General features: G+C 37.9%; 1 long non-coding RNA gene across 1 annotated transcript; it reads right to left on the reverse strand.

Annotated features, from left to right (window-relative positions):
- Positions 1-222: 222 nt before the first annotated feature.
- On the reverse strand, positions 223-6,154 carry LOC115925576. Its single transcript, XR_004064824.1, has 3 exons — positions 5,707-6,154; positions 2,805-3,031; positions 223-1,358 (listed from the first exon to the last, which is right to left on the reverse strand). It is a non-coding gene; the product is annotated as an uncharacterized LOC115925576 (long non-coding RNA).
- Between the last annotated feature and the right edge of the window lie 7,636 nt (positions 6,155-13,790).

Below are 13,790 nucleotides of genomic sequence, written 5' to 3' on the forward strand. Positions count from 1 at the left end.
ACCACGAGAGAAACAAATTTACCAAATATATGAATTAGTAGGCGGTTTCCCGGCAAATTTTTTATCATCATGTATTAGTCAAAACATATTCTTTCACATGATTGGTAATGAGAGTTTCCATTTCATTTTTTGAAATTGGGGCATGTCCAATACTGGTCTTTACCTTTAAAAAGATACTTCATTCTGAGATGACTCTTTTGTAATTAATCAAAATTGTAATAATCATAATGCATGTAAGTACTTTAATTGCTGATTTAGAGAGAAGGAGAAAAAGTATGAGAGTATGAGAGGGGAGGATAAAAGAATGAAGAATGGAAAAGAGAAGAATGAAAAACAATAATATGGTAAGCAAAAATAAATAAATACAAACATGACAAAGATAATTAAAATCACAGTTAGTTGTTAAAGAGTCTTACGATAAAGGGAATAATTGAAGTGCGGTGTCTCTCAGTTCTACAATAGGGTATAGTTATGTGTAGAGAGTTTCAGAGTTCATGGCAAGAGGTTTGGCGACGAGTTGGCGGTAGAACATAATTCGATCTCGTGATGACTTAAACAGTTTGAGAGAAAAGGATTCAAGAAGGGCAAGACGGCAAGAAGTTAGACTCTGGAGAGAAACGAGTGGTTTCATACAACTGTTCTTATCCAAGTATAATACACCAGACACGTTTCTGCACTTTCTTCAGACTGCAAGATAACTGTTTGGGAAATTGATGTGGACCAAACTGGAGAAGCGTATTCTAGCGAAGATCGGATATGTCGAGAAGATGTCTGCTAGATCTTCACATGATACTCTGAGATGTCGTAAATGTATAGTCGCTTGCCGGCACTTGATATCATATCAAACACTTGGAAATTCCATTTGAGATCTGACTGTAATATAACTCCCAGAATTGTCGGAGTGGTGCAGTTTTGGATGGCCTTGTGGTCTAGGTGCAGCATTTGAAGGGCTGGTTGGATACACTTGAGGAAAACTTACTTGGATTCGGTTTTGAACTGCTCACGTGAGTAAAATTCCTTGTCCATTACTAGCTAGTACTTCTGTACTTGTCATGTCTAGTATAGTTACACAGAGTCCAGTTTCTCTCCAACTATTCAGTTACAAACTGTGCAATGCAGTGAATGCTCTTGATGGTAAAATGTATCTAAATCACTGACTATTCTTGCCCCTTTTAATTCTCCCGCAAGATGTCTGAAATGACCATGGTTATTTCAGAATCGCATGTCTTTTCAACTGGAGTTCACCATTCTTTGGGATGTGCTGTTTTGTTTTGGGGAAACCAGGTGAATATTGCTCCACTGATAACTTTGGTCGAGCCATTTGATGCAGTGTTGAAGTTGTTCCTTTGCTAGTAGCTCTATCAAATAAAAGAAACAAAAGAGAAAAGAAAAAATTTATTAAATTTTGATAAAAAGTGAAGGAATAATGTAATAATGGATGCTGAGCTTGAGCAAAGCTGCAAAGGAGATAAAAAAAAGGGACACCAATCAGACTACTGTAAGATAATTTTTCATTTCAACACTTCGACACACATTTTCCTAACGTGCTTGAGGCTCTATTTTGTTTCCTTTGCAGGACTTTATCTGTTTCAAAGTATTGCAGACTGCTAGCCTCAACTTATCTTCACATTACTGATTTTTTTAAATAAATAGTGTATAATATAGGCTTAAACACTATCATTTTAATCTTGAATAAATACCCTTTTTACTTTGTACAGATTAATGTGGCACATTTAAACATTAATATGAATATCATAAGTACATGTAGGTGTTTCTTCTACATGTAAATGATCCAACAGATGCAATACTAATTGGTAAAGATCGAAAATTACATATCTTGAAAACAGTCCAACATGAAGAAAACTGCACGTTCTCGCAAAACAGTTTATGTTATGCCTCAACAATAACGTTTGCTGTAAAAAGTGTGTGACTCTTTCAACACTCTATGCTAGTGGGAGGTGGGTCCGCCAAAACATATATCTTGAGATCAAAGTATCATTAGATTAAATTTTCATTCCTGGATTTTGTACAGTTTTGGGTTTCAGAGATTAAAAAATAAAAAATAAAATCCCTCCATTGTGTAAATTCTATAACGTAATCTGTATTAAACAATGTGAGAGTTTTTTCTATTGGCATAAAGAGAAATCCTTATGTGACCTTTGACCTACTTACCCCAAAATATAATCAGTTGTCTTCCTAAAGTGATACATACTATTAGCAGGTTTGAAGTTCATACCTCAAATGATTACTAAGATATCGCAATTACAAGGCTTAAAACGCATTCATTAAAAAAAAAGTGGCAACAACCAAAGGAAATTGGAAATGCCCTTTAGGCTCCCTGCACCAAAAGCAGGCATGGTGTTAGGACTTGTATGTGACAGAAGTAATTGTGAGGCAAAAGAAGCTGTGAAGGTGGAAGGATAGCGAGGATATCGTACATGTTCAAGAATGTCAAATGCAATCAAATCTATAAACGAAACTTAAAACAGAATTGGGTGTACAGAATCATGCTACTTGTCTGACATCAAAGTATGACCCCCCCCCCCCCCCCATGCCCCATGCTAAAACAAAATTCACTCAAATGTGAAGATGCAAGGAAATTTATAAAATTGACTTAATCTCTGGGAAAATCACAAATGATGGGAACACTGGATGTAGAATTAGGTGTATAGGTTCATGCTACTTGTATAGCATCAACGTATGAACCCCGCCCATGATGATTATACGACTGAGAGTACGTCAACCATGATCACTGCTGTCAGTGAGACAGCCCCACATTCCCATTACTGCTTTAATGTACTTACCACAATATGTAATTTCTTTCATAGCAGGTAATTAGCAGGCAAGTGGTTGTGTCTAAGGGTTTTATAACAGCTTCAATTGAGGCGAAGTGTCCCCAGTGCTGTCATCTGCACCAGAATCAGGCACGGTGTTTAATAGGACTTGTGACAGAGGTAATTGTGAGGCAAAAGAAGCTGCGAAGGTGGATGGATAGCGAGGATCTCCTACATCTTCAAGCATGTTAGGTTTTCTGTTTGTATTAAAAAGATGCAATATGAAAATAAAATTAAAATATTGCTAAAACGGCATTCGATCACTCCAATTTGAAGATGCAAGCGAATTTATAAAATTGACTTAAATAATGTTTGGAAAAATCACAAATGATAGGAACCACTGGATGCAAAATTGGGTGTATAGGATCACCCTACTTGTATGGTGCAAAGTATAACCCCCCCCCCCCTCCCCCTTATGGCTTATATTCATGACTGAGAGGTCAACCTTGATCACTGCTGTCAGTGTAAGGGTTGAATAACAGCTTCAATTGAGGGTTGGGGGGGGGGGGGGGGGGCTAAGTTTTCAGAGGGGGTGGGGGGGGGGGGGGGGTAAAATGTCCTTTTGCGGTAATTGTCAGGGGTGATTATCCGGGGGGGGGGGGGGGGGGTAATAGTCTATAGAACCCTATAACAACATTCACTCCAATGTGAAGATGCAAGCAAATTTATAACACCACTGGGGAAATAGCAAATGATGGGAACTACGTACTACACCAATGCAGAATTAGGTGCATAGGATCATTACCCCCCCCCCTCCCACTATAAATAGCTTTCCCTGAATTGTTCAAGTCAGTGCTTATTGTGTACTACTGTATACGCCCTTTGCTTGTTCGTATTGTTAGATTACAACAGTAATTACCAAAACAATAACATTTTTTTTCTTCAAAAATAAAGTTGGGCCAGTGTATGATCCTAAGAAACAATTTTACCCAAAAAAAATTACACTGATAACTCATTTCAATGAAAAATATGAAATCTGATTGATTAAAATATAATGAAATTATAACATAAAGAACAATTTATATTCCATCTAAAACATATTCAGTGAAAAATCCTGGTAATTATGTGTTGATGGCCAAGAACATGCTGCCTGCTCCAAAATGCATCATCATTCCATTTTGCCATTTAATAGTCCCGAATAGAAAAATAGATAATGTTTGCATGGTATTTTTGTTCAAATCATATGTGATGTGTATTTTTAACAATGAGTTATTCCTATTATTCTTTATCTTTATGAAAAAGAAAAAAAATTATAATTGCAAATTACAATGGATTGGATGTGGCCCTTTTACTTGTCCTTGCATGGCCCTAGCTTGACTTCCTGCAGGGTACTTTGTGCCAAGTTATTTCTCTAAGAGTGGAATTGATGTGAGGAATATTGCCATTTTCAGTAGGGGCACTGGTCTGAGAATGAAGATTGTCCGCATAAACAAAAATATCCTGGTAAACGCGGACAAGTCTCGACCTAAAAAAATAAGGATTGTCTGCAATTTTCACGGACGTTTTTTCTTCTTCGGTGTTCTGCAGGTACAGGGTTCCTGATCCGCGTGCTGGCAATTAATGCGAAAAACGGATTCCGCGTAATAAAATACCTCCAGTTCACCGTCTATACTTTCTATGGGTTGTCCGTCTTCCCTAGGATTTATTGTTCATAACGTGAAAGTCTCTGCGTAAGTGTAAAATGCATTATGGAGCATCATCGCGGAATCCGTTTTTTCGCATCACCAACGCGCGGATCGGGAATCCGGATCCTTCACGAAAATGCGGATGATCCTTATTTTTCTGGATGCGAATGGTCTGCATTTACGAGGGTATTGTCGTTTATGCGGACAATGCTTATTCTCGTACTAGCACCTCTACTGATTTTGTGAATAAACCATTTTTTTTTCTTTGTGTAGGCCTATAAAATCTACAGACATAACATGTGCAAGCATTGCGCACAATGAACCGTTAGGCTTTACTTTGCAGAGTCCTTGAATGAGTGGTGGAATATTTCACAAGCATGCCAAGAATGTGTAGACAATATACTAGTCATTTTGACTTTATAATAATTATTTTAAATGAAATACCTACATAGTACATTGGCTATAGCGCCAAACATGCCAAATGAGGAGAGTGAGCAGCACAAATAGCCGCAGTTTCATCAAGATTTGCCCAAAATTTCTTTGAATTTTCTGTTGATCTAGACAGAGTCTATCATAAAGTCTATCGATGCGCAAACGCTAGTGAAACAAAGTGCAATGGAATAAAATCAAGGGGCAGTTTCTTCAGTTTTTCAACGCGATTTTGAGCTGTGAGTGTGAATCATGAAATTAAATAAGAGAACTGATTTTTTTTAGGTTATTTAAACTGCAGTATGAACTATGATTTTGAAGCATCATAATGATTCATATTCAATATTCAATTGAACAATAATTTACATTTTCTCCTATTTATAATTTAGTAGGCCTAGATCTAGATCTAGATCTAGGCTACCGGTATTCGTTTTGTAGACCTAACTGTTAGATCTACATGCATGCCAGTGTGTGGAAAAGTAATTTGTTAGTTTAACTTAGTAAAATCCAATGAGTTTCATGAGGTTGATACTGGTTAATTAATGGCTAGACCTTATGCATTGAAATTATAGGAGTGTGAAGTGGAATTTGGTATGCTCAAGTTGGATGAATTTTGATTGTACAATACTTTTTCGTAGAAAAATTGCCAACACACACACACAAATAACGATGGAATCACACACAGAAAAGTTTACATTTGGGACTATTCATGAAATACAAAGGCAAATGTTTTTCAAACAATATCAGACTAGGCCTAGATCTAGTCCTTATCGATTATTCCTCTAAGATGAATATCTATAGACATATTTAAAACTTACCGTATACATTGTAGATATTTTTGGAGTGAAGACAAGGAACCACCAGCAGCATAGGCAAGGCTAAAAAGCTGCGCCGACCAGCTGAAACTGTAGCTGATGCTAGCTGCAGGTACGGTATCTAGCTAGGCGCTCTGGCGGGTCTAGCGGCGGCGCCGGCGGTCGACGCCAGTCCTGGGCGTACTGCAGAGAGCTAGCCCTGCCGGATCGCGTCGAGCTAGCTAGCCTTGCCAGGGCCGGACCCATGGGGAGCGTTGGGGTGCATGCCCCCTTTTCCTTCCGAAAAAACAGGGAAAAGCCCAGAATTTTCAAATAAATGTTCAGTTTACGCGTTCAGAAATGCCTCAGAATGTACCATAAAGCATCTTATAGTTCAATTTTTTTTCCGGGGCCCTTTGGCCCCGGGGCCATGCCGATATAACACTTCATGCCCCTCCTTAAAAAAAAAACTCTTGGATCCGCCGCTATATAGCCGGTCGTCGAGCATGCAGGATATGGCATAGGCTGCCTATGGTACGCACGCGTATTCCGCACAAGCCTTCCACAGTAAGTTACTGTTACAGAATATAATCCAGAGGCGGTGATCTACAGTAGCTGAGTAGCGCGCGCGCGCTGGACGACTAGTTTTACAATATCTTACTGGGTCATCAGTATAATCCAGGAGACAATATAGTTCCAGTACATTACTATTGCAACTATATCACCTGGGTTACAGAATATATATTCTGCTCTGATATATACTGAGCGACTTTGGGTCACCTGCTTCGATACCTTACTGGCTCGATTATTGGTATCAGGTGAAAACTTAGGGTGCTTACACCGTTGCACAATGGATTGTGCATGCAAACTATGCATCAACGTATAGCTTTGGCTGTGTGTGTGTGCTTGTGTAGTTGTTTGTGCGAGAAGTCTCGGCGCCTGATTACGATTATTATGGGCTTTTAGATTTGAAGGACGGCATAGTGGACTGCTATGTTTGACGTCCTTTTAAGGCACTGCCAATGCCTTAAAAGGACATCACACGTAGCAGTCCACTATGTCAACGTGCAAATATCGAAGTCCCTATTCCCTCCTCCATAGACGCCCCCTCCCCCACCCCACGCCCTCCTCGGAAATAAGATTTATGCCACTTTTGTGTTCTCATTTGTGTTCTCATTCTTGAAGCAAATCTTAGAGTGCAAATACGGGTTCGTTGCTTGGGGAATACACGTGGAATTGAAAGCAAGCCAAACAAAATCAAAAATTTACTCAAACGTTTGACTGGTGAAGCTGTATATAAGCCAGGGTGTATATGAGGTGTAGTTCAAATGTTAGGACGCAATTTTGACAGGCATCCAGCAGCAATTTTGACGTAAATGTTGATGTAAATTGTGTCAAATTGACCCGGTTGAGAACTAAGGAGGGATGGGGGCTGATACGTACATCCAGGGAGGAAATAAAGCTTTGTGTCAAAGTAAAAATATCTAAAACTGTGTATCAGAAAGCATTTGTTCATTTTATTCCTACTCTATGTAATGTAAGTTTGTTTTTAAACCACCGACAACAGTAAACACTACCCTAAAGGCCGACCCCGGGTGCAGCGGGTGGTCGCAGGATCGCCTCGGTCAGTTCAGGTCTTCCTACTTGTCCGAAAGCCCACGACTAGGACATTAACACAATTTACATGTAACGAGCCAAGCAATACGGACGCAGGATTCAATTGTAATGATTCCATTTGGCTCCATCTTTATTGGTTCAGACTTAAACAACTATTTTCTGGCTCTCTCAATATCCATGAACTGTTTGTCCTGCAAGGGACACACCCAAATCCAACATGGAGTCTTATATTGTCTCTAAACACCTCCTTTCTCAGAGCCCATCAAAACATGTGACTCTCTACTAACATACCAATATGACCAGCATACCTTCTCTGCATACACTGCCCATGTACATTTATTAACATATTCATGCCCAATTACCCATGCATGCTCATTGAAATGTTTACCATTGTTTAAGTCATGGCTTCCACAAGGTGCAGTGGATATGTGCATATGTGCATACACACATTCAAGAAAGCAGTGGATACATGTACATGTATGTGCATATTTGCATATGTGTACAGCACGTGTAGTCATATCACTACATATACATAACTAACGGTCCACTAGAGCGACAGCCCCAGGGACCTACAATGACACAAGCTTCAAAAGACCAATATTGACAAGACCGCGAATCCGCTCTTGATACGATCGAGACCGACAAAAAAAAAAAAAAAAAATGCATGAGAACATATAGAAATGGAGAAAGTATCAAAAGGTCCACGAGGCCGATGATATAAAACGCCGATAGCCCTTTAGACTGATGAAAGAAAAAATACATAGGGGAAGATAGAAACAAAAATACTGGTCTCCTGGGCTATAGCCTACATCGAGAGATGTAGACAAATGCGCTTAAGTAAATGCCAAAACAACTTTTATAAAATTGTCCTTTGTGGTGATTTTCTTGCGAATCCAAGAAATAAGAACAGTTATTTTGGAGGCAGATTTCAGGAAAGATTCTGTGACTAGATATTAAAATGGTACAAACAGTCATATTTACTGATGATTGAATAATAATCATTATAAATGATACATCTATTTATGCGTTCTTCGAACTAATACACAAAGTTTGACGCGATTTCAGTTCGTATTTATATTGACGCATTATGGGAAAATGAAAAAAATTGTATGCGATCAAGTGTGTAAGATCAATAGAAATTATGTCAGTAAATAACGCTGCGACTATTTGGTTTCGATTCATTCTAATTAGTCAACCATGCATTTTCTCGCTTTTACATTGCAGCAAAGCTGAGGTCAGGTCACGGTGACGTACTATCACGATGACGTGCTACAAAACAACGCCCGTTTCTCACAAAAGGATCCGCCATTTTCGTCATGACTGTTCAATCGGTTAGTTTGATCCGGAAACTGTAAGCACACACAAATGAGTTATTTAGTTCATACCTTTGAGTAATGTACCATCAAACACAAGTTAAATTTTTCGGATAAAAAACAAGGAGCTAAATTTAAAGAAAAACTTCTATCGTTCAATTGTGGAACAATTTTAGCCACGGATTTGTGAACCGAATGGATAATCTACCATTGAATTTAGAAACAGCAGACCTTTGATGTTATATTTGGATGGTCCGGAGCACGTTGGCTTATGTGAAGGAAATCAGACCAATGAAATGGGGATATCAAATTAACTTGCACCGACAGCGCCAGGACTGACGGATTCTTTCATTATAACATTTGAATTATGCTCGCAATTAATAGTTTATCAAATTAAAATAATTTCTCTGCCGTATTTTCCAATGCATACTCGTTAGTGAGCTACGAAAAGTTTAAACTGCAGGGTAACAGAGAAAGATATATGCCTCTCAAGTTGTAGAGTGGGTTACTTCACTGATGTATTTAGTCTCTTCCAAGAACGATTCACAGAACGCACAGGTGACTTTCACCATCCTTTGACAAACTCGAAATATTGCGTCTAGAACGAAGGAATATCCATACAATTTGTTTGACAATTATTGAGCCCACAGACATATCAAAACATGACTGAAAGAACAGCAGATGAGCATTCTGATGACTTTAAAGCTCTAATCTCGGCAGCCTTAAATGGACATCTTGACGTACTTAAGTATCTCATTGGTCAAGGAGCACAGGTTGAGAGAGGTGATGATAATGGTACGACTCCACTTCATGCTGCATCATACAATGGTCAACTTGACGTAGTTAAGTACCTCGTTGGTCAGGGAGCACAAATTGAAACTTGTGATATTCTGGGTGAGACACCTCTTCACTTTGCATCACGCTATGATCATCTTGATGTAGTTAAGTTTTTCATTGGTAAAGGAGCACAGATTGATAAGCCTGCTAAACGTGGTACGACGGCTCTTCTCTCTGCATCAGGTGCAGGTCATCTTGACGTAGTTGAGTACCTCGTTGGTCAAGGAGCACAGGTCGAGAGAGGTGATAATGATGGTCAGACATCTCTTCACTTTGCATCACGCAATAATCATCTTGATGTAGTTAAGTACCTCGTTGGTCAAGGAGCACAGGATGATAAGCCTTCTAAATCTGGTATGACGGCTTATATCCTTGCATCAGGTAATGGTCATCTTGAAGTAGTTCAGTACCTCATGAGTAAACGAACACAGAGGAAAGAAGCATCACCTGAAGGTATGATTCCCATTTTAACCGGGATCACTATTTCATGTAAACAAAGTGATATATATATATATATATAGGGACAGAACTGTATAGGGACATAACTGTCATAATACGTTTACTTTTAAGTTGTTTTTATCCTTTACCTTTTTTTAAAGGTATATGTAAATTACTACATATAAATGTATACGATGTAATTATTTTCTTCTTTAATCTTTTAACTAATGAACTGTTTACCCCGACTAATCCAGATTGCTGATCCGGATTTTCCTGTTCCTATGACCGAACGAACTGTATACAAAATAAATTATATATTGCCGTTTGGTCCAATGCCACTTGGTCAAATAGCCAGTTCATCCCACTTCATTTAGTCTACATCCAGTTTACATGAGTAAACCCTATATATACCCGCTATCCATGGTTAATCAACGTTTCAGCCAATCATCATGCCAGTCAATTTACCGGCATGGCTAATAGCCACTTGTCCGTAACAAATTGGTAGAATTGCCGCTTCATCCAATATATATATATATATATTTTAAATTTTCGTCCCATAAACTTTTGGTCTATTATGATTTGGTCCAATTTCTTCTTTGTCTAATATCAAGTGCTCCAAACCAAATTAGTCCAGTTCCCATTTGGTCCAAGAATCATATTCCCGTTGTCTATAATTTCATTACATCTATTTCAATTCCGTCTACTCCCATTTCGTCTGATTACGATATGGTCTTAATATAACAATGTGGTCTAATCATCATGTTGTCTATCATCATTCGGCAATAAATGTTATTTTGTATAACTGCCGATTGGTCTATTTACCAGTTGCGTCAATTACCGTTAGGCTTATGTCTAAATGACCGATTAGTCTTGAAAGTTTTATTTTTTGATTATTAAGAAGGAACTATAGGTTCCTATTTAGTTCCACATTATTCTCTCATTATATTCGGATTAAATATATTTGTTCTTTCTGATTCTGTATCCGGGAATTGGGGATGGGTAGGTCATGCCAAATAGTAAACATGTTCTTACAATAAATTATGGGCCCTGTTTTTATAAAACGTGTTATCAATAACAAATGCTAAATTTCTATGACAATTTTGCTCTCAGCCAATCCAATGCAATGATTTCAGTAGCTTATAACAGTTATTGTAACTTGTTACAGCCCTGATCCGTGTACTACTTTACGAATTAAGAACGGATTTAGATATAAATACATTTTGAATAAATTGGATTGTTCAATGTGCATCTGTAACAAAATGAATAGCTATTATACCTACTGGATAATGGAATCAGAGACTAATCCCGATGGGTGGTTGGGGGGGGGGGGAGCACTCGAATAATTTGTTTATATTAGCATGGGCGCGCCACATAATACAAAGAGAGAGAGAAAAAGAAATAAAAGGGATGTTTTTGTTGGTTAAAACGCATAACGCTTACACAAAATTAATGATTATTGGACAAAATAGTTGATGGAAAAAATGGTGTTAGACGAAATGATGTAAGACCATATGAAAATTGCACCAGATGGTTATTAACACCAAATTTTATTTCTGTGTGCATAGGATCTGCAAGTGTTTCAGAGGCGTCCTCCGCAATGACATCAATGAATGTGAACTCCGATACTGATGACAATGTTAAACGAGGAGGTACAAAATCTGTAATACGCCTAAATTTAGTATAAAATACACAAGATTATATATGACAATATATCTGAAGATGGAAAAGACGGTTTAATACAAATGTGAATGTGTAATTTTAGCAGTGAAGTCTAGGTTTGGTATAAATTTCATGCAAAAAAGAAATATATATTTCTTTTTAAATTTTTGTCCCCAAAAAACTTAGAGCACAATCAGTAGGATCAGTGCACATTATATACCTCACTTAAGAAATCCAGCCATCTGATTGGTCGAATTGCATTCATAAACTTCAACTGTTCCTGTAAAATTCTCGGTAACCATGCTTAAAACATTTCAATATTTTTAATAACCATGGTTATTTTTTTTATTTTTTATTTTTTATTTTTTAGTCTATTTTTTTTTCGGCATATAAAAGTATTAATGACTGCTTTAATATTCGAGAAATAGTTGTTTTTATACGCTCTCGGGAAGGTTACAATTGGGCTATTCCCCTCGGCACGCCTCGGGTAATAGCACAATTCTAACCTTCCCTTGAGCGTAATAAAACAACTATTTCTCTCAAAGCAGTCATTAATACTATAATATTAATCGTCATAGCGTACTGAGAGAGATAGTTTTGACACGCGCACGCGTACGCACTCGAGGTTCAAGTCATGGAACGCTGAAGTAGTTCCCTTCCATATTATTGCATTTGGGAGGGAACTATTTGGAGCTCCATGAATTGAGCTTTAATGAATACGTGTGCGCGTGTAACAAGTATCTCTCTATTACAAAGCCATTGGATTATGAGCAATTGAAAAAAGCTCTACATGTACCGTATATATATATATATATATACAAATACATCATCACAAATGCATATACAGTATCTGTATCCAGAACATAGGTTAGCTGCAAGATGCCTGTAAACGGTCTTGAGTAGTGTCATGACTGCTGAGTATTTACTTTTCTTACTTTGATTTAAAAACGGCGTTAGAATCAGCCGGGGTTAAAGTCCCTGATGCAAGGTCGTCTGTTCCTCAACCGTTCCTCAATCTTAAAACAATTGTGATGGCGGACCTCACTATTAAGGACTCTAGTGGGCGGAAATATGCCTTCCATAAGAAGAAAGCAAGGAAGCTGGAAGGCTGTCATTTGGGTGGAGGCTCTTTTGGGGAGGTCTACAAGGCTACACATGCAGTACATGGTGATGTAGCTGTGAAGCTTGCTAAACCTGGTAGAGAGTAAGTAAAAATAATCATTTAATGAAATATTGACTCATAGAGGAAAATCGTTTTCCAAATATCTGGGGCAATATTCTGACAACTATGTTAACTTCCATCAGTACGACAGCTAGTTAACATACCCTTAACATACCTCTGAATCAGTTTTATGAAAACTATGTTAAGGGTATGTTATTCATTTTTAGGTTATACCCCTGACATGTACATTTTTCATTGATTCTCCAATGAGACTGAGATCTCTCAGCCAATCATGTTTCATGTCAAGTCCATGCAAAAGGTTATGTGAATGCAGGCTGTATCTTTCCCACACAGAACTCTGTTATCATAGTTTCGGATTTTACACTGTTTTTTTAATACTGGTTATGTTAACTAACATACTTTTCACATATAGTTTTATATGATTTTAGATTCCATTGTGCTTTGCCAATTTAAAGATTTTTAAGTTCATAATTGATTTTATTCTTTTAAATTTAAGAACCACATTTCATAAAGCACAGATGTAGAGATGCAGTCACAAGAAAAATTATCTGGAAATACACTGTTGGTCATAATGGTGGAATAATTATTTTTACCCCAGTTTAGGGAAGGATTTTAAAAAATCATTTATTTCTAATAGATCTAGATAATGGCATACATTCTCAGATTTTATTGAATATTGATTTGCGAGTGTTTGTTTTGCGTGACTGCTAAATCATATGTGTGCTACTATGCTAATCAGCTAGGGAACCTACGTCCTTAAATCATAATTGACAGTAATGAGGATTAATGCCTCACAAAGGGCACTTATATAGCTGATCGACACGATTTTTATCCTGGGGCCTCACAGTAACGAGGCCATTGCTTAGCCCCTGAATCATGACTGTACGCAGTGTTTGCTAGGGTACGCGGCCGCCCCCACAAATCCCCCAAAACGAAGAAAATGCAATAAATTGTCAAAAGTTCATTGCAATTTCCCCCCGCCCCCAACAGGAAAAAATTCTCTGTGTGGCCATGCCTTGAACCATAATGCATGACCCTACAGAGGAATTTTTCCTGTTGGG

This window comes from Strongylocentrotus purpuratus, unplaced genomic scaffold (assembly GCF_000002235.5).
Source record: "Strongylocentrotus purpuratus isolate Spur 01 unplaced genomic scaffold, Spur_5.0 spur5_scaffold_18, whole genome shotgun sequence".
In the NCBI taxonomy this organism is placed as follows: Eukaryota; Metazoa; Echinodermata; class Echinoidea; order Camarodonta; family Strongylocentrotidae; genus Strongylocentrotus; species Strongylocentrotus purpuratus.